This window comes from Silene latifolia, chromosome 8 (assembly GCF_048544455.1).
Source record: "Silene latifolia isolate original U9 population chromosome 8, ASM4854445v1, whole genome shotgun sequence".
In the NCBI taxonomy this organism is placed as follows: Eukaryota; Viridiplantae; Streptophyta; class Magnoliopsida; order Caryophyllales; family Caryophyllaceae; genus Silene; species Silene latifolia.
Genome location: NC_133533.1, coordinates 10,611,625 through 10,633,767, shown reverse-complemented (window position 1 = coordinate 10,633,767; position 22,143 = coordinate 10,611,625). Strand labels below are relative to the sequence as shown.

Genomic DNA, 22,143 nt, shown 5'->3' with positions numbered 1-22,143 from the left:
AATCGAAATCCTAATTACATATATAATGGGTATAAGCCCAATGGACATTCACACTAACTAATATTTCATAACACTCCCCTGGATGTACATTATTGAAGAATATGCCTCGTTAAAACCTTACTAGAAAAATGATAACACCTTATTTTACGTACTTTCAACCCACATTTTATCTCTTATTCGGATCGATTTAATAACCCGAGTTAGCTTTATTCACTCATTTTAGGAATAATTATTACGAGTATGTACTAGTCGATTAATTTTAAATAATGTTATTTCATACTATTTTGTGGAATTTTGTTATTGCTTCTGTCTTTCTTTTGTCGTGTAGGTAATAGGTGGAGCAAAAACCGAGTTAACCGACTAAAAGCCTTCAGGGTCACACAGACAGATCTAAGGATCATCGGGTTATTCAGAGCAGTCAAGTGCCATGGTATCTGATACGTGAGACCCGTGAGCCATTTTGGCTTTGAAGATATGGCTGATGCTACTACCTTACTCTCCAATATTGGGCCTTCCAATTATTATATAGTGGACCATGATGGCTGCTTGTTTGGAAGTCAACAAAGTAAACAAAGCCCACTTTTGTCCCCTTGTGATTCGAACAATACGAGACCAGCAGATCTCATTAGAGGGGAGCTTTTTCATTATTTTTGTGTCCCAGGCAGAGAGCACGAAAGAGGGAGTAGTAGTAGGATTTAGAGTAGTTCATCCAAAAAATATACCATAAAATTCCAATCTTACCTTCATTATTCTTAGCTTAGATTAGTTTTATCTCTTCAAGTTTACAAATTGTATGAAGATCTACAATCTTAATCTCTTTTAATACAAGTTTGGTATCATTTCTTCTCTCTCTTTCTCTTATTGTTATTTAATTATTATTATGTATTTAATTAGTTTAATTACTTTAATTAGTCCAAGATTTAGTCTTTATTAGTCTTACCTTGTTTAATGTTAGTTTACTCATGTTTATTAGTCATTAAATTAGATTAAAGTCTCAATCTTTATTGTTCTATTGTTCTTAGCACCATGTTTAGTATAGTTAAAAATGTAATTAATGTTAGATTAGTAATGAGTAGTAAGTAGTATTTTCACTAGGATTCGATTTAACCCCGACATGTGTAAGTTACTTGATTAATTCCATTTTAATTAGTTGTTGGGGTGTAGTAAAGGTTGACTAGGGGAATTGATTTGTCTTATGGGCTTATTTGTGGTAAGTATTGACTCTTGACCCTTGTCCATTGGCGAGAGCCGATTAAGTTGGGAATCGGGTTACCATATTTAAGTTTAATTGCCAACCTAGGTTGAGACCGAGAGGGAGAACCAAGGGAGGGCACCCTTAATCTTGTGTTTGAAATCAACCTTCGAGAGAAGGGGAGGGATGACCCGGAAACCGACGTGAGCTTAATGACCTTAGTCAATACTAGGCTACCTTGAGAATTACATGTGTTTTCGGGTAGTTGGGTATTAAACTTGGGATACCGACTTTCGAACCCGAGAGGGGGGTTAGTTGGGATAGCTAGTGTCCTATTATGAGCCCGAGAGAGAGTTAGTAGGCGAATTAGATGCGTTTTCCACTTTACACATCACCCCAATGACCCATTAACGGGATTGTGATAGTAAATGAACATGTCGGAGGTGAGATCGGACCCTAGGCTTTCCTTTATTGTTTAAATCATTCTTCATTACTTGTTTACTTAGTTTAGTAGTCTTAGTTAGTTAATTTAGTTTAGTCATTTAGCTTATTATCAATCTTACTCATGATTCACGTAGCTAACTCATAATCTAAGACAAAACTAATACTCAAACTTGATCTCCTTGTGGTTCGACCTCAACTACCCTTACTAGTTGAGTAAATTTGTTTGATCGGGTACGACGACCTCTTCCCCGCTTATCAAAAAACCATGTGGGAAAAACACTAGTAAGGAAAAAGAGTACAATATTCCTCTAACACGCAAACAAATAAGCTGCCTCGTTAAAACCGTTCTACGGAAAACCCAGTGGGACAAAACCATAGATAAGGAAAAAGAGTACACACTACAAGAAATCTGTTTTCGGGCGACTATAAATAGCGGCTAAACATACCAGTCGCCAAAAAAATAACTAATATTAAAATTATTCAAAAGAATTGAATAATTCCATGAATTGTAATTTTAACTACATCAAATCTTTAAAAAAACCTTTTTTCGTCACGAAGTTAATAATAGGAGATACAATTTTTATGTATAGATTATTTTAAATGAAAAATTAGTTTAATAAATGAAAATCTAATTTGTTTCCATATATAAGTTTGAGCACTTTGGAGGGAAAACTTTAGAATTAAAATTTGCACCTCATTCATATTTATCAGTTCACTCCATTGTTTTTGATATGAAACAAAAAAACTGAAATGGAAAACTAATAAAAAGAATTATTTAAGTTGTGATTTTTTTTAGTGAATGTTTTTTGTCACGAAGCTAATAATTATTGCATTACGGAAAAATTTAACAACTTATACTTTATAATTTAATATCTATTTTATTTTAATGAAAAAAATCATAATTATGAATTTATTTAAAAAATTAAAGTTTATTTGTAAGAATCTATTCATTGAAAAGATAATAATGTAATGAAAGAAAATTTTATTTATTACCTTATTTAGCTAGATGCTTTTTGAATGGAAAACTAAGAGAATTTTTATTCTCTTAGTAGTAGGGGATACTTGTGCAAAAAGGTTAAGTGTAATGTGGAGTTGAATGGAGGGAGTACAATAGTATAACCGTCGTATTGTTGAAAAATGTTTCATCCGTCTCAGTCCATAGTTTACATTTAATTTATTTTCTCCTCACAAAATAAATGAAATATAAACTATTATCCGAGACAGAGATAGTAAATACGGTAAAAATAATGATCATTTTATAGTACTAAAAATGATTTTTTTCTTAAAATGTGTGTCATAAGGTCACCTGTTAAGAGAACGTAAATAGAAAGTTTAACAATTAATAACTGGCCTAGCTAATTCGTGATTTCCACATGAACTGGTCTAGGCCTTTTCGTGTATCCCACACAAATGGGCCATGTCAAATTTTTACTTTATTTTTATTTTTTAGATTGCGTTCGTCTTGTAAAAGATAAGCGATTTGAATTTTTTTTTTCTTTTTACAAAATCAAACACTCGCTCACAAAAAATGACCGTTTAAAGTTTTTTCGTTCTAAATCGTCATATTTTGTTCCCAGATTAATCGTTGTTGTTATCAATCATCGTTTAATAATATACACGAAATAAACGAAAATTAACATTACCGGTTAGGCAATTCCGTCTCAAATCGAGGGCGTGATAGAATAGCGTCTCAATTTCAATCGCAAGTTTCCCATTCTATCCTTGTTTCTTCCGGATACGAGTGAAGTCGTCAGGCCAAAGATAGCGCTTACGGCTTATATGAGAATGCATATACAAATATTTACAAAACTAACAAAAGATCCTGATGGGGCATATTCTGCACCCGCTGACCGAGTCAACATATTGAGCAAGGTCAAAGCCAAAAGACAGCAAGTCAACATATTAACAGCCTAACCGACGCAGCCTGTCGGCCTGCTACTTGGGTCTCGGCTCGGCAACTAGCCGGCCGAGAGGCATATCCGTGTACTCACATCCAGTCCCCTCGGCATGAAGACAACCAGGCCTGCCGGCCTGCCATGGGTCACCCGGCCGAGGGTAGAACGGTCTTTTCACCTGCTCTGCCACTTGGCCACTACGTGACAAAAGGTGAAAGTCTATAAATACTCCACTTCTCTCAACGAGAAAAGGATCAGAAATCTATCACAAATTAAACCTAAAATCACATAATCTGGTATAAACTCCCTTATCTCTCTACAATATACTTTGCCAAGTAACATACAACTTATCTCTTTAAGTTTACTGACTTGAGCGTCGGAGTGAGTACACTTGGCCCCAAGCCGAGTCCTCAGTTTGTTAATCTTAAACAGGAAAGAGTGAAAGGAAGAGACGAGCAACGACATCATTCAACAAGCTTACGTGGTCACAATAACTGCTCCGAAATCACACTCGGAACAATTGGCGCCGTCTGTGGGAAATAGATACTAAAAGCTAATCACCTCCCTTACAAAAAAAAACCAAAAAACCATTCAAAAGAGCTAAGAAGATGTCAAAACAGCCAGAACTTGTAAGTGTAGAAACTGAGTTCTACCAGGATGAAACGTTCCCCAATTCTGAGATCGGGCAGTCCCCCACCGGCCGAGTCATTGAGCCGGTGAAGTACGGGATGCCAAGAGAGCCAGAAACACCGCTGCCCACCGACCAAGTCACTGTTATGGGACATGTGGTTGATGCAGCCAAGCTGAAGCTATTCCTGGACCTAATGGGTAATACGCCGATCACCCCTGTCACGACGACGGTGACGGCAGCACACCCAAAGGTGACCAGGGCCCCTAAGGTGACTCCGAAGAACTTGTCCGGAGCGATACAAGGAGCCGGGCAAGCTAGGACGCCGGCGGAGCCCGTGTTGCCAGTGGCAGACCAAAGTCCTTCCCCCCCTCGCGGGAGGACAGCGTTGCCGCGGCGACAACGAGGCCCGCCCCGAAGAAATGAAGAGAGAAGTCCGACTCACCAAAGTCGGACAATGAGAAGCCCTTCCCGACAGAGGGAGGCAAGCCGGACTAAAGGTGCGAGGAGCCGATCGCCGCGTGTCATTAGACACGTGGTCAGACAGCCCCTCAGTGCCTATGTCCTCGACGTCCCTGTGCCGACTAAACTGAAGTTGTCGCCCCTATCATACAAAGGGGATAGCGACCCAACCGACCATGCCGAGGCTTTCGAGTCGTACATGTCGGTGTGGGAGCAACCCGATGAGGTGTGGTGCCGAGTCTTCCCAACGACCCTACATGGGATGTCTCAGAGTTGGTACAAGGGGCTACCTAATGGTTCGGTATACTGTTATGCCGACCTGAGGGATAATTTCATAGCCCAGTATGCTTGCAACAAGCAAAGGGCCGTGGAAACTTCTGATCTCCTGACTATCCGACAGGGGGAGGACGAGTCCCTCCGGAGCTACGTCAAGAGATTCGACGCTAAGGTTCAGCAAATTCGTGAGCTGAATACCGAACTGGCGGCCTTCGCGCTGATGAAAGGCCTACCGAAAGGCGATTTCAAAAATGAGCTCATCAAGTGCGAGGACCTCAACCTAGACTCCGCCAGAAAGATGGCCGATCGAGCCGTAAAGGTGGAGGATTATCACAAGACCTGGGTAGGCCACAGTGAAGCTGGGCACCCAGAGAGGAGGAGCCGCCGGGACAACGTAGATGAAGGACGTCGTGACGTTAATTGGTCACAGCCTGAGAGATTTAATAGGAAACAGAACTCGGCAGGCGCCGGGGGGAGTTCGGGACCATACACCCCGAAGCGGTACAGCGGTCTCACCCCCCTGGTCAAATCACCGGCCGAGGTCTATGCCCTAAGCAAGAATGAAGGGCAGAAATGGGCAAGGCCCCCCAAGACGAGGGGGGACGGCGACCTTAGCCAGTTTTGCTAATACCACAACCAAACCGGCCATAAGACCGACAACTGTCGGCATCTGAAGAACGCCATCGAGGAGCTGATCTGAAAGGGGGCCCTCAACAAGTATGTAGCTGGAGGCCGAGAAACGAGCTCCGACGGGGCGAACAGAAAATCAGTATTCCAGAGAATGGGAGTGATCCAGGTTGTCATCGGAGGAAACGAGAACGGTGGGTCAGCTAATGGGCACAAACGACACTTAAATGAGCTTTATCAAGCCATCAACTTTGTGCCCACCACAGCTATCCCCGCTTCCACCGTCCCCGATATAACCATAGAAAGAAAGGACTACGAAGGAGTCGTTGCCCCGCACAGCGACCCGCTGGTAGTCCACCTGGACATAGCCAACCACTTGGTGAAGAGGTGCTTAATTGACACAGGCGCCTACACGAACATCATGTTCAGGGAATGCTTTCTCAATCTCGGTCTGAAGATTGAAGACCTGAGCCCCCGCACCAACCCGCCGTACGACTTCTCCGGCCGGCCTGTACCCCCTGGGTCAATCGGGATCCGGTGATGTTCGGCCAAGCCGATGCGGCTAAGAATGTTTTATCTGAGTTCGTGGTTATTGACGGTTCGTCTGCCTACAACGTTCTCATAGGCCGGGTCACTTTGAGCGAGGTCAATGCTGTGATGTCCATCCGGGCCCTGACATTGATGTACGTCTCGGACCGGGGGGATGCACAAAAGCTCGTCTCAAAGGACGAAAGAGATGAAATCGTCAACATCCAAGTATCTGCCAGAGGGTGCAACATGCGGTCCCTCAAAGTGGCGAAGAAGTCGAGAGAAAGGAAGAGCCCATCCTTACAACGGGAGAGGCGAAAGGATGGATACTAACATCGGCATGGTCGAAGGAGCCCAGACCGAAGAAGTGGAAATTGACCCAGGGCGCACCGTGACTATCGGTGCCGACTTGGAGCCAAAATTCAGAGCCGATCTCCTAGACCTGCTGAGGAAGAACAAAGATGTCTTCGCATACTCGGCAGCTCGAGATGCCAGGCGTGGCGCCGGAGGTGATCGTTCACAAGCTGAACGTACTCTCCACCGCTCGCCCCAAGCGGAAGATGAGGAACTCCTCGGTCGAGAAGGATGAGGCCATCAAAGCCGAAGTAGACAAACTATTAGAGGCGGGCTTTATCATGCCTTGTACTTACCCTGAGTGGCTATCAAATGTTGTAATGGTGAGGAAGTCATCTGGGGCGTGGAGGATGTGTGTTGATTTTACAAATCTTAATAAAGCATGCCCTAAAGATTGCTATCCCTTGCCTCGAATAGATAGCTTAATAGATGCAACGGCAGGCTACACTATCTTTGAGCCTCGCTAGACGCCTTCTCGTGGTACCATCGGTATTCATGGCCGAAGAAGACATGCCTAAGTACGCATTCATCACCATACACGGCACATACATGTATAAAATGATGCCGTTCGGTTTGAAAAAATTTGCGCAACTTACACTAGGCTGGTGGACAAAGTGTTTCAAGATCAAAAAGGCCGAAACATCGAGGCTTACGTCGACGATGCTATTGTAAAAAGCAAGTCTGACAGCGAGCACTTGGCCGATTTGAGCGAGACATTTTGTTCACTAAGGAAATATAGAATGAAGCTCAACCCAAAGAAATGCAACTTTGTCCTAAGGCCGACAAGTTCCTCGGCGTACTTGTCAGTGCCAGGGGAATTGATGCCAATCCGGAGAAAGTCCAAGCAATACTGGACCTACCGGAGCCGAGGAATCGAAAAGAGGTTATGACGCTGACCGGGAGAATGGCGGCCCCTGCCCGATTCATCTCTCGGTCGGCCGACAAGAGCACACCGTTCTTTACAGTGCTGAAAGGGAATAAAAACTTCAGCTGGGGGGAGCAACAGAGCACAGCTTTCAGGCAACTGAAAGCTCACCTTCTGACACTGCCGACCCTGTCCAGGCCGATGCTGGGGGAGACGCTATACCTATACTTAGCAGTTACCTCGGCCACGGTCAGTGCCGTAATCGTCAGAGAAGAAAATAAGCAGCAATACCCAATTTACTTTATCAGCCATACACTGCGGCGCCGAGAGAATTACCCACTGATTGAAAAAGCGGCCTTTGCCGTCGTCGTTGCCGCAAGGAAGCTCAAACCTTACTTCGACGCACATCCCGTGACGGTCTTAACCGACCAGCCATTGGAGAAAGCCTTAGAAAAATTTGAAAAATCAGGCAGACTTATCAAATGGGCAGTGGAGCTATCCGGCTTCAGCATTCAGTAGAAACCAAGGCCTTCGATAAAGGGGCAAGCGCTTGCAGACTTCCTGGCCGAGTGCACTTATTAAGAAGAATCAAATCCCGGTGTGTGGGAAGTATACACCGACGGGTCCTCCACGGCGAACAGCTCAGGAGCCGGCATCCTTATCATCAGCCCAAACGGGGACGAGTTTGAGTACGCCTTGAAGTTTACCTTCTCGGCCTCAAACAACGAATCCGAATACGAGGTGGTGATAATCGGAGTCGAGTTAGCTAGAGGCTGGGGAGCATGTTGTGTTGAAGACAGATTCACTCTTAGTGGCTAATCAAATCAGAGGAGAGTATGAGACTCGAGACGATGGGATGGTGAGGTACCTGGAAAGGGTAAAAGCTGACACCTCAAAATTGAAATCTTTCCAAATACAATGCATTCCCAGGTCTGAGAACAACCGAGCCGACGCTCTCTCAAAATTTGCCATTTCAAGCATCAAGAATGTCAGTCGAACCGTGCTGGTGGATATCAGGAATGCTAAAAGCATCACTGAGACCGTCGGCATGGTGGCCGACATCGAAGCCGAGACGACGTGGATGACTCCGATAATGAAATACAAACTGACAAATGAGTTACCGGAGGACCGCAGTCTCTCTCAGAAGATAAGAAGGATCGCCGCAATGTACTTGGTGTTCAAAGGAGAATTATACAGAAGGTCCGTAATAAGACCACTCTTGAAATGTGTCGGCCCAGCCGACGCGGAGCTAATACTGACAGAGATTCACGAAGGTATCTGTGGACATCACATGGGGGCGAGAACGTTAGCCCACAAAGCTCTCCGAGCCGGCTACTTCTGGCCTACCATGCTTGAAGATTCCAGAGCGAAGACCAAGAAGTGCAAGAATTGTCAGATGCATGCTCCGGTGATACATGCTCCTTCCCGAGACCTGCAACCGGTGCTTAGTCCCCTTCCTTTTGCACACTGGGGGATGGATTTACGAGGGCCATTTCCGACGGCCTCCGGAGGAAGAAAATACCTAGTCGTCGCCGTTGACTACTTCACCAAATGGGTCGAGGCTGTCGCAGTACCTGCCAAGACGACGGCGGCCGTAAGAAAAGTGATCTGGGAGAACGTAATAACTCGTTTTGGGCTACCCCAAGTCATGGTATTCGACCATGGCCGAGAGTTTTGGAGCGACATGGTGATGAATTGGTTGGAAGAACTCGGCATCAAATTCGCATACTCCTCTGTCTGCCACCCTCGGAGCAACGGGCAGGCGGAAGCAGCCAATAAAATGATACTGAACGGATTGAAAAAGAAGGTTGAAGATCTAAAGGGAAGATGGGCTGATGAACTACCCGGCGTCCTGTGGTCGCTTCGAACCACGGAGAAAGAAGCGACAGGGTACAGCCCATTCCACCTAGTCTATGGGTCTGAAGCCGTCCTGCCAATTGAAGCATCGGTGCCGACATTCAGAACGCAAACCTTTGACCCAGCCGAAAACGAGGAAGGCCTGAGAGCCTCCCTAGACCTGGTCGAAGAAAGTCGAGACACGGCACGGCTCAACTTGGCAGTATACCAAAACCGAATAAGAAGAGCATACAACCGTAGGGTCCACAAAAGGGACTTAAGAGTGGGAGATCTAGTCCTTAGAAAGTCGGCCGCAACCAACAAAGGAAACATCCATGGTAAAATGACAGCCAACTGGGAGGGACCCTACAAAGTGGTTGAAGAAATGAGGCCGGGTACATACCGGCTGACAGACATGGAGGGTGTTCCTCTAATGAGCCATTGGAACACGGACAACCTAAGGAAATACTTCGTATAGCGGCGGAGGTGTCCGAAACCGTTGTGGGCACCCCAACGCATGATTTTACCTTATGAAAAATGATCCAAGTTTTCCATCAAAATACTTGCCCCCTCCATAGTCATGCCAACGCAGACGCCACGGCCAAGCCCGGGCAGTCACTACAAGTGCAGTTGATACTCGCGAAAGCGACCAACATGCTTAGGAACGTATAAGTACAGTTGAGACGCAAATCTAGCCGCCTCGGCCAACCGAAGGCCCGGCAGAGGAAGCGATCAATATGTCTACAGATACGAACGCTGTCGCGCCGTAACCCCGACGGGGACACAACGACCGATACGCTAATAGGAACGTATAAGTACAGTTGAGACGCAACTCTAGTCGCCTCGGCCAACCGAAGGCCTGGCAGAGGAAGCGATCAATATGTCTACAAATACGAACGCTGTCGAGCCGTAACCTCGTTTTACCTCGGCCAAGCCGGGGGCGACGGGGACACAACGACCGATACGCTAACATGTTCACAACGGCGGTTGGGAAGCGCAAATCTGACCGCCTCGGCTAAAACCGTGCGCGGAGGAGGAAGCGACCAACATGCCAACATGTTGACAAACGTTTAAGTACAGTTGAGATGCGCCTTCTAGCTGCCTCGGCCAAGCCGAAAGTAAAAACGAAATAGCACTCAATATGTTGAAACGTAATACCTCGGCCAAGCCGAGGGCAAATAAACAAACTTTATTGAAAAATGTTTACAGGTGAGGCAAAACAAAGTCGACGGCCGTCCCCATAGGGATAGCCTAAACACAACCTACCAAAGTTTAACAAAAACAAAAGGTACAACAAAAGGTTACAGACATAAGACTTGAAGCGCCAAAAGGATGGCAGGGAGGAAAGGCTCAAAAGTTGGCCCCCGAACAGCTGAAGCTGTCCGAAATGCCGGGTGAATCTGGTGACGACCGCCCGTCTCCCTATGCCTGTTTTTGCTCGCCACCGGCAGCAGTAGCAGCATCACCAGCAGTGGGCGGCCCAGAAGCCGACTTGGCAGCTTCACCTGCCTTTGCCTTCTCAGCTTCCTCCCTGGCCTCCTTCACCTTTGCATCATGGGCCGCCTTGGCCTCAGCTTCCTGAGCAGCCTTCGCCGCCTTCGCATCCTCCGCAGCCTTGGCCTCCGCAGCAACCGCCTTCTCATCAAGAAGCCGGTCAAAGTCTTGCCACGGGAAGTTACCTTCAGGAAGGAGCTCTTTGATTGCATCCCTGGCAGCATCCTCAGCTTGGTCCCGGTACTGGGCACACATGTTAGGAATGATGACGGTTTTAAGCGTCTCAATATCCTTCTCTCTCAGAGCAAGGATAGCCTTTGTGCTCTTGTGCTCCTTCGCCTCGGTGCCATGCAGGTCCTTCCACCTATCCCTCTACTCAACCATGGTGTTATAACCGCCCTGAAATCTGGTCTTCTCCTCCCGCTGCTTAGCGGCATCAGCCAACGCAGCCTCAACCTTGGCCCTCTCGGCCAGGACCAGCGTCTCAGCTTCCTCCTTAAGCTTTTGCTCAGCAAGGAAGTCCTTCTTCGTCTTCTCGGCCTCCTTCTTAGCAGCGGCAAGCTCAAGCCTAAGCCGTTCAAGCGCAGGGGCAGCCTGAGCCATGACCTTTTCTTGCTCCATAATATGAGCGCCGGCCAGTTCATTCCACTTCGCCAACCTCTTGGACAACCCCGTGCCTTCCGCCACAAGCTGGGCGGGGGAAACCTTCTGGGATGAGGAGTCGGCGGTGACATTTTTACCACCCGTCTGCTCAGGCCGCTTCTCCAATTGCCGTTCAGTAGGAGCAACGACTGACGACGGTTGATCTACAAAAAACTCAGACAAAGCATCCATGTCAACATTCATTGACATGTCAGAGAGCCTATCATCAGGAATGCCTAAAGAACCAGCTAAATCCGAGCCATGGGTTAGATCCGTACCAGTCTGGACCTTCTTGAATAGAGGGCCGGCTGAGTCCTTCTCTTCCCCTACCTCGGTAACAGCGGTAGCAGGCATTGTTTCTTTCCTCTTCTTTGAAGGACGAGGACCCTCCACAACGGTGACCTCCTCTTCAACATCGACGACCACCACCTGCTCCTCTTGGACTACGGGGATTGAAGATTGAGCTGGAGTTGACGCCGTGGCCGCCGTAGATGTTGTCTTTGGTTTTCGGCGCGGCACACGTCCGCCAATCTCCGCCTGAGTCGCCGCCACATCCATAGCTTTCAACGCCTGCTTCATTAGTTCGTGAGGGGCCTGCTTGCGATCACGCGGGTCAGCCTTAGGATGCAGCTCAACAACCTTCCCGTTTTGGTCAAGTCCCAACTTCTTGAGGATCTCCACAGACAGATCCTGGCCAAACCGGTCTGCAAGAAACAAAGCAGGAGTTAAGCAAAAGAAATAAACCAAGGTTCAAATACAGAAACATAAAAAGAAAGGGTGGGCCTCATACCGACCCCACTCACCCTGGCCGAGGGCCGGTATGAGGCCGACATGGCAAAGCGGCTCGTCCTGAAGAACGATCTGCGTCGGGGGCATCCATCCCTTCGGCGTACCATCCTTCTCAGCGTCAAACAGCCTCATTGCCCGCGTTTCGTCCCCCTTAAGATAGACCTTCGAGGCGTCCATCTTAAGCTTATTCCGGGAGACATATTTATCATGCTCCCCCTTATTCTCGCACCGCAAGTTGACGCGGCTCTGGAATGACCGAGGCAGTGGATAATCCTCCAGAACCTCGACGTATACCCACCGCCCCTTCCAGTCCTTGCAAGATGACAACTTGGAAACGGTAACGTAACCCGGCTCCGTCTGCACGCTGTACAACCCCGGGCCGCCTAGGGTAGTCTGCCGCAGATGATGAAGCCGACAGAACAGGTTAACCGTTGGGGTCTACCCCTTAAAGAGACATAGCCACACAAAGCCAATAATGGTCCTGATGGCCAACGGATGCAGTTGTGCCACGGCGACGTTCATAGCTTTAATTATGGCAGCAACGTGTACATTAAGAGGAAACCGGAGCCCATACTCCTGGTGTCTGATGTACATGCCGATACAGCCTTCAGGAGGGCAACAGACGGCCTGATCACCCTCAGGAACAACAATTCTATACTCCCTGCCGAAGGAGTAATGGTTTTCAAAAGGTTCAGGACCGGAACAACTAGCGAACTTGTTCGTCCAAACACGATCGGGATTGATCGAGCAGGCGTCGCCGTGATCCAAGAAATGCGGCCTCTCCGAATCAGATTGGGTCGCCTCCTCATCACCGTCATCAGAAAAACCCTCCAAAAATTCCGGATCAATTTCAGGAGACGGTGACTTGGGACCCCCAAACCCTATCGGGGTGACAACCAGTGGCTCCTCTTCATAAGGATGCGACGGTTCGCCCCGGCCTTGAGAGGTCTGGTCCAAGATCGGCGAAAGACATGGTGACAACAATTAATCAACAAGAAAGGGTTGGAAAAAATTTGTTTGTTTACCTTGGAAGAAAATGTTACGCCGAGTAACGCTTTGAAGATTAGAGAGAAATTTCTTCGGAAAAACTAAGAGAGAGGAAATTTTTTGAGAAAATGAAGTTTGATGGCAAAAAAAAAAAAACGCGGCACACTGCTCTATTTATAGAGCAAAACCCATGAAGCGGACCAATCAGGGCAAAGCCCATGAAACGTCCACCAATCAATGCCAAGCCACGTGTCAAACATGCAGCTACGGAATGTCAATCGACACACAGTAACCACTCTTCTTTGACACGCTTCCTGGTATCTACTTGCCAACGGCCAGCTGATCAACCAAGCTTGGCAGCACCGGCCGGGGGCAACCAAAAGCACGCGGCACTCTCAAACCTTGGTCTCGGCCAGCGTCGTTTCCTTTTCCACATTGGATGTCCATTACACAACCATGTGGAGGGGGGATATGGTACGGCCTGAACAGAACCAAGGGAACAGAACCAAGCCGAAGAAGAAGAAGCCGATGGAGAAGTTCAACTTGCGCAGAATATACGCTCAACACTCATCGAAGGTCCATACCACGGCATAGACTACGCTGGGGGCAAATTGATGGGGCATATTCTGCACCCGCTGACCGAGTCAACATATTGAGCAAGGTCAAAGCCAAAAGACAACAAGTCAACATATTAACAGCCTAACCGACGCAGCCTGTCGGCCTGCTACTTGGGTCTCGGCTCGGCAACTAGCCGGCCGAGAGGCATATCCGTGTACTCACATCCAGTCCCCTCGGCATGAAGACAACCAGGCCTGCCGGCCTTCCATGGGTCACCCGGCCGAGGGTAGAACGGTCTTTTCACCTGCTCTGCCACTTGGCCACTTGGCCACTACGTGACAAAAGGTGAAAGTCTATAAATACTCCACTTCTCTCAACGAGAAAAGGATCAGAAATCTATCACAAATTAAACCTAAAATCACATAATCTGGTATAAACTCCCTTATCTCTCTACAATATACTTTGCCAAGTAACATACAACTTATCTCTTTAAGTTTACTGACTTGAGCGTCGGAGTGAGTACACTTGGCCCCAAGCCGAGTCCTCAGTTTGTTAATCTTAAACAGGAAAGAGTGAAAGGAAGAGACGAGCAACGACATCATTCAACAAGCTTACGTGGTCACAATAACTGCTCCGAAATCACACTCGGAACAGATCCGAAAATAAAATACCAAAGTATCTGAAGCCAACTTTTCTTGTTTCAGACAATCCTAAGTTAAGACGTACTCACAATTGAGCGAGGCTTCATAGTATCTGAAGCCAACTTTTCCCAAGAACCTAATCTATATCTATATCTATATCTATCTATATTAATAAAGGAAGTTTTTTTCGAGCGATTACAGAGAGTCCATATTTTTTAGCCTACTTTACATATTAAAAAATATTTTTTGATAAAATTTTATCGGAAGACCCTCAATATTTATCTAAAGTTGGAATCCTAAGTCAAATCAATAACAATTTGTGTTAGTATATAAACAACTATCCGGCCACCTCCTTAATATCCAACTTTCACTTTTTTTTTATTATTTTTTTTTATTATTTGTATTTGTTACCTGCGCTTCTAATGATGAAATTTGGTTTCTTATTATAGATTAGAATTTAGCTCTTTCACATACTTTTTACATATTTCTTATTTGACAATAATATATTTTGCATGTTAGATATTAACACTTTGTTTATTTATTTGCTATGGCAGTGGTTCGAAGAAGAAAAACCGTGGATATATGACTTCGACACGAGGCAAGTGACTTCGATATTTGTAAATCCTACTTTTACTAACATCCATCTATTTATTTGCAGGGAGCTTTACTTGAGATGATTGACTCTCTGTCCACAGTGGTGGAGCTAGGGGCACTAGTAGAAAAAACACCTATTGCGTCAGTCGATTTACGTCGGTTCTACAAAAACTGACGCAAAAAGTACTTAGTTTTGACGGGAATCCATTTTTGCCCTATAGTCAAGCTTTTTGCGTCAGTTTTTGAAAGAAACTGACGTATATAATGCGTCGGTTCTCAGAAAAACTGATGTATTTGATCAAATACATCAGTTTTATTAATAAACCGACTTATTTGATATTACCTTTTTGCATCAGTTTCACCGGAAACCGATGCAAATACAAACCCTTGCCATATATTAGAGCTGATCAAGTGCGGGTTAGCTCGTTTGGCCCAGCCCGTTCGGCCCGCTAAAATAGCGGGCTTGTACAAGAAAAATAAAAAATTAAACGGGTAACGGACAAGAAAATTAGGCCCGCTAGTATAAATGGACGGGCTTGGACTAAACAAAATTGCCCATGGGCGGCCCTCTAGGCCCGTTATTAGAAGTAAACTTATAAATATTCTCAAAAACCCTTAATCCTTCGACGTTCTCTGCTCATTTCATTTACAATTTGTACCCTCTAAACCAATTAGGTAGCGCAAATGAATACTTTTGCCTTACGTATAAGTGGAAGATTGTCGGTATTTTCACTGTCGTATAAAGATTCTTCAAGAGTGGACATGCTAACGGGATTGTCGTATAAAGATAGTACCTTTTAAGTATTTATTACACGGGAGTGTATGTAACCACTAACAATGTCGCATAAAGACCAAGGCAAAAATGAACTTTTGATGTTTGTAGTAGAACATTGTCAAACTTGTGTTTTTTCCAAAATCTAGTAAACTTATCATTTGAAAATTAGTATACTCTCTTAAGGGTAAACTTTTAAAGACAATTGTTAAGTTTTAGTGGGATGTAGTAACAAACTCGTGTTTTAATAAAAACACTAATTTTTGTATTTGATTTTAGTTAGGCCCGCGGGCCGGTCCGCTCTTTTGAAGTGGGCGGGTTCGGACAGTGGAAACTGGCTCGATTAGCGGGCTCGGGCTATAAAATAAGGCCCGCCGGACACTTTTTTAGGAGCTGGGCCCGGCCCGTGTTCGGCCCAAGCCCGGTTTTGATCAGCTCTACCATATATTAAGTCCAGTTCCTTTCCCATTCATTCCTTCGAAAAAAGAAGTAACACACCTAGTCCCTTTCCTCTATTCCTTCATTCAATCGACACCACACCACTGCCCCACCGTCGACCCACCACCGACCTACCGCTGACCCACTGACGCCACGCCCCCGACCTACCGCCGTCTCACTCTTCTACTCATCTAATTCCTAATTTGATATTGGTATGATTTTTACTTAATTTTTTTCTTGGAAATTCTTTTAATAGGTTTTGTTATTGTTGTTTACATACAATTTTGTGTAGTAATTGATTTGTTAGTATGAATTGAATGTAAATCTAGAATTGTTTTAGGGTTAGGGTTAGGTGAAATTGGGGGTTTTCTATTTTGATTAAGGTGTTTGGGTGGGTTAAGTTCTGCTACATTTCACACCACTGCCCTCGCCTCGTCGCTGCCTTTCACCCTCGTCACCGACGACATCCCTCAGTGGCACTCTCACTTAGAAGGTATGCACTACTACAATTATAACCTCACTGGCAGTCTGCTGTTGACTTTCCCCCTCACTTGTTGGTTAATTAAATGTGTTTTTATTGTGTTTTCTGATGCAATTTTACTACTATTTTTCGCTTGAAAGCGTTTTAGTGCTGTTTTTGGCTTTTTATTGCTTAAGTAATTTTTTTTCTTGATGTTTTCTGGTTTTACATAGTTTTGATGCTGTTTTTTTGGGGTTAAGTTCGCTGCTGTTGTCTGGTTTATATATCTTTTCAGTAATTTTCAAATGCATAAAACACCTAAGTTGTTAACTTCAGATGAATTGTACACGAATTGAGGCTCGGGTTTTAAAGGCAAGCGGGACAATGATCAACGTTCCCATTGATGAACATATATTACACAATAAACAAACTTGCAGCCTTAGTTATGAGGAGCTTGTTCATTTGTTAGATCAAGATGAGATTGGTGCCTCTCACATTACTCTTTTTGTGAGGTTCAGTGTTTTCTTTTCTTGATTCATAAGACTTTTCATTAATTTGTCAACTGATTACATATTTAGAAGGAATACTACGCTGCCTTTATTCTTATATTATAAACCTTAGGCGTAGTGAAAGTATTAACTGATGAAAGTTTAAGTAATGTGTAATGCTGAAATAGAGTGCTGTCTAGCAAATCTATTCTCTATTCTCTGCCATGCTCATTGAATGCAGTTGTCCAGAAAGTGTATTATTGTCCGGAACAATGCAATGGTCTGACTTTTTTTCCTTCGTTTTTCTAGTCTTCTGTTTCTATGCCATGCTGGTGCTTTGAATGTTGATGGTTTTACGAGGGCAGTGATGAATTCATGAATAAGATGTTGATTAATACAATTATAATTTATTGATTTTCAGAATCTTGACATATAATTGTGTGCTTTGAGTCAATATGCACTTATCTTATGGAAAAACAGGTGTAGGGTAAGTAACAAATGCTAATCAATCTCCCCTACGACAATAATATGAGCCAAACTATACTACTACAACCAAGGCAATCTTATCCGTATAACTTAGAAATGACTGTTTGTTTTGATTTTATTTACCCTTTGGTAAATTTCATTTCTTATTGTGGTAGGTATTTGAGTGATCTTACCGAGAATATGCAAAGTACTAGTTCATATGGATTCTTCTGCCCGAAGACATTGTCCCCACATTCCACTGGTCGGGATGAAAATCACCGATCCGATTATATTGCTAGGGCTATGACATGTACCGGATTTGGTAGACATCGGAAACTTATATTTGCTCTAAATATAAACTTCTTTTCATATTATTAGGTTATTGATGATTATATTATTTTTTGCCAATAATTAAGTTGATATCTTATTTTATTATTTTCTATAACTCATAGTAAGCATTGGATGTAGGCTATGATAAATCCGGCTCAAAGTATAGTTTGTTGGTGTGATCCTACCGGAGATGAAGAGACTCGTCAGTTTTTCGTGGATTCAATTACTAAGTATGTTCAATGTATACGTGATTTTGTTTTTTATTTTTTGTATCCGCCTTGATGAAAATATTGTTTGATGTGGGATTATAAGAGGTGCGTGACAAGGCTAAAGTGAAGATCAAGGAGTACGAGTTGCTAAGGAAGAATTTCAGTGACACTGACTGCCTTTGGATTCAATTATCAATATGTCAAGGATACTCTTATGGCTAAGTATGGATTCGAAAGTGGAGTCATTGATGAAGCATTGTTTTATATTTTTGTTGATAGGTTAGTTGGTTAAAGATATTTAGGTAATTGACTTGGAATAATCGGTTTGTATGAAGATATTTGTTGTTGATTATCAAATCATCTTGCAAAGCGTTTGTGGTATTCAGATTGTGAGTTTCATATAATTTCGACAGGAATTTTATATATAAAAAAAAGCATTATTAAATTGCGTCGGTTCTTGAAAGAAATGATGCATATGAAAAAGAAAAAAAAAGAATTTAACCCTAAAACAAAATATCAATTGCATCAGTTATGATAATAAATGACGCAAAAAATAAAGAAAATGCATCGGTTCTATAAAGAACTGATGCAAATGTTGAAGCATTTGCGTCAGTTTTACATACAATTGCGTCGGTTTTATATACATAACTGACGCAAATGGTTCTTTTTTGCGTCAGTTTTTAAAATACAACTGACGCAAATGGTGAACTTTTTGCGTCAGTTCCACAACTGACGCATAGCAAATACGACCCCTCGATATACGTCAGGCCAAAACTGACGCAAAAGGCCCTATACAACTGACGCAATAGGGGTTTTTTCCATTAGTGGGGGGGCTAGCAGGGGCGGTCGCCCCCCTAGCGGATGAAATTTTCGAAGTTTTTAGTTAAATTTTTCGAAATTTTTTTGGGGTGCCTTATGAAATTAGTCGTTCGCCCCCCCTAAAATTTTTCGCCCCCCCTAAGTTCAAATCCTGGCTCCGCCACTGTCTGTCCATATTATTTTGTTAGCTGCATGGTTATGAATAGATACCACGTAAATTAGGATACTCCGTATTAATTGGTCGTTGAGAATAGCCATTGTGATATGAATCCTTATATAACTTAATACAGAGTATAATATAAAGATCGTTAAATATCACTTGCCATTGACACAATGTAAGTAATTTCGATTTTTTCGCAGGATGAATTACCTTCAACGATAAAAATATGGTCGAAATAAGTAAAAGTTTGCTTTTCCAAGCCCCACGTTAAAAATTGACTTTTTTGAGCTCTTGGGCCTCCCGCGGCATGCTACATAAAAAATTTCAATAATTTCTGAAACTGATCGATCTATTATTAACCATCAAAAGAAAAACATCAAATAATTAACTTTTCCAGCTAATATGGGAGAAATAAGAAAATGTATCATATAGTAATTAAGTTTTTGCATTGCATTAGATAAAGGAAGTAATACTACGGAGTATATGATAAGTTGAATTTTTCTTTTATATTATGAACTCAATCTCCTTTTCATAATGATAACGATCTCCAACGATTATGCATGTTTGATACTTATGTTTATGTACTTTCTGTGCTTTGACGACTTTTTTTCCCGACACACAGGTTTACCACATACGCAAACAAGACAGACAAGTTTTAACAAAAAACAATACTTTCGATATTTGATTAGCATTTAACTTTAAAGTTTTAAAGCTTATCTTGAATTGTCACCATTGTTAGTGTGTTAGATATACATATACACTAATGTCGTTGAGTTCACATGCAATTTCTTTCTTTCTTGCATAATTATTTCCGTCTATCTCTTACTAATTAAAATATATGTATATAAACATGAGATAGAATATTTAGTGCATGAGAATTTAGTTGGTTTATGTCACAACCTATCATGCAATGTAATAGGAGTACGACATCATGTAGAGAAGTTGGTTGAATGTAGAATTCAACAATATTGTAGGTTTATTCATATAATCAATTTAATAATTGACATAGCTAATTTGATACTTCGTAATAAGATAATGATAGGGTGCCACCCGTCATCGGGTGGCGTCGAGATTGGGTATCACCGGGTGGCGCCAACTCATATGGGTTTAACAGCAGCACTAGAACAAATCCCTTACACTACTTACAAATAATCTAATTTTACCCCATAGTCACTCTAATTATTTATAAATTGTAGCTAAGCAAAAATATCTCAACGCATATACTAATTACAAAAATTAAGCTAAGAATGAACTTAAAAAAAAAGCATGCTACTAATTTGAGTAATATATCATGAAAAGTGTGATTGCGACAAAGTATAGCCCAATTTTGTTTATAACCGACCATCACAAATTAATATAGAAAACTCTTGATAGTCTACTAGGATTAAAGAATGTAAATTTTGATTATATATATTTTTTTTGGTAAAGATCAAGGTCTTTTTCGAGTTATATTGGTTGAGAAGAAGTATTTACCATACAATTTTTAACAAATCGGTGTTAATTATCTTCACGGGCTAAAGTTGTATACATTTTTGATAATCTAAATTGTTCCGGGTGTAATTCCAGAGCAGTTATTTGTTACCACCCGTGCTTGTAGAATGACGTCTTAGCTTGAATCCTCCTTTCGGTCTCCTGAAACGATGAACAAACTGAGGGCTCGGCTGGTGACCGAGCGAACTCACTCCGACGCTCAAGTCAATAAACTTAGAGAGATAAGTTGTTGTGACTTGGCTAAATGTATATATTGTAGAGAGATAAGGAAGATATTACCAGATGAATAGTGATTCTTAGGTTAAATTGTGGATCCTTTCCTCAATGAGGGTTGAGGAGTATTTATAGACTTTCACCTTTTGTCACGTAGTGGCCAAGTGGCTAGCAGATGGAAAGACCGTTCTACCCTCGGCCGATGGACCTATGGCAGGCCGGCCGATGGGTCTTGGATATGAGTACGCGGATATGTGTCCCTTTTGGCTAGTTGTTACGGCCGAGACCAGTGAATGTGACAGCCGACGGGCTGCATCGGCTAGGGTTTGTCAAAGTGTGTTGATTTCTTTGTGGATATCTTTGACCTTGCTCGATATGTTGACTTGGTCGCGGTGCCAGAATATGCCCCATCAATTTGCCCCCAGCGTAGTCTATGCCGTGGTATGGGCTCCGATGTATGTTGAGCGTATATTCTGCGCAAGTAAAAATTTTCTGCCCCGGCTTCTTCTATCTCGGCTTAGTTCTGCTTAGGCCGTACCATATCCCCCCTCCACATGGATGTGTAAATTGCATCCGTTGTGGAAAAAAGAAAGTGACGCTGGCCGAGACCAGGGTTGAGAGTGCCGGTTGTTTTTGATTGCCCCCGGCCGGTGCCATCTAGCTTGATTGATCATGTGGCCGGCGGAGAACAGATGCTTGGGAATTTGTTGAGGAAGATGAATAGGCAAGGAGATATGAATGGGTGTGTTGAGGACGCCTGGTCACTGTTGCGTTGATTGACGTTTAATCAAGAACGATTGACATTCCGTGGTTGCATGTCCGACACGTGTCGTTCCGATTGGTCGACGCTTCATGGGCTGTGCCCTGATTGGTCCTTCTTCATGGGCTTTCCCCTATAAATAGGGTAGTTATTCCCTGAAATTGGCCACCAATTTCATTCTCTCCAAAATTTTCTTCTCTCTAAACTTTCCAAGGGCTTCTTTTTCTTCTAATCTTCAGAGTTGTTACCTCGGCTAGTGCTTTTCTTCAAGGTAAACAAACAAATTTTTTCACTCTTATTTGGTTAATTGTTGCTACCATGTCTTCTGCTGATGCCGAACCTAGTAACCGTGCGCCGGGGGGTTCCCCGTCGCGTCTTGATGAGGAGGAGACACTAGACGTCATCCCGATAAGGTCTGGGGGCCCTAGGTCTCCTTCTCCCGAAGTCGATCCAAAAGCTTTGGAGGATTGGGAGGATGATGATGATGTTGATGATGACGACGATGATGCTGAAAGGGCTCGTCCTAATGTAGGGAGGCAGTACGTCATGGATCACGGCGACGCCTGTAAGGTCTGCCCTGACCGTGCTTGGACCCATAAGTTCGCCAGTTCTTCCGGCGAGAAACTTTTCGAGGGCCATTTCTACTTTGGCAGGGGATACAAAATTGTTATCCCCGAGGGGGGTCAGGCCGTCTGTTGCCCTCCACCGGGTTGCACCGGCGTATAC

The 22,143-nt window shown here is 43.7% G+C and overlaps 1 protein-coding gene and 1 long non-coding RNA gene across 5 annotated transcripts in view; one reads left to right on the top strand and one right to left on the bottom strand.

The window, feature by feature from the left end:
- Window positions 1-260: 260 nt before the first annotated feature.
- On the top strand, window positions 261-18,359 carry LOC141596365 (uncharacterized). 4 transcript variants are annotated; one of them, XR_012522457.1, is made up of 5 exons: window positions 262-833; window positions 14,773-16,234; window positions 16,819-16,994; window positions 17,612-17,757; window positions 17,904-18,359. It is a non-coding gene; the product is annotated as an uncharacterized LOC141596365 (long non-coding RNA). The 4 variants fall into 4 exon arrangements; XR_012522458.1 differs by lacking the exon at window positions 16,819-16,994 and having other exon boundaries at window positions 261-833; XR_012522456.1 differs by lacking the exon at window positions 16,819-16,994 and having other exon boundaries at window positions 17,392-17,757.
- The window catches only part of LOC141596364 (heat shock 70 kDa protein 18-like), a 65,837-nt gene continuing 57,937 nt past the window's right edge, over window positions 14,244-22,143 (bottom strand). Inside the window, exon 3 of the mRNA XM_074416495.1 lies at window positions 14,244-14,354. The gene's annotated coding sequence lies outside the window, so the exon portion shown is untranslated. The remainder of the gene's footprint in view (window positions 14,355-22,143) is intronic.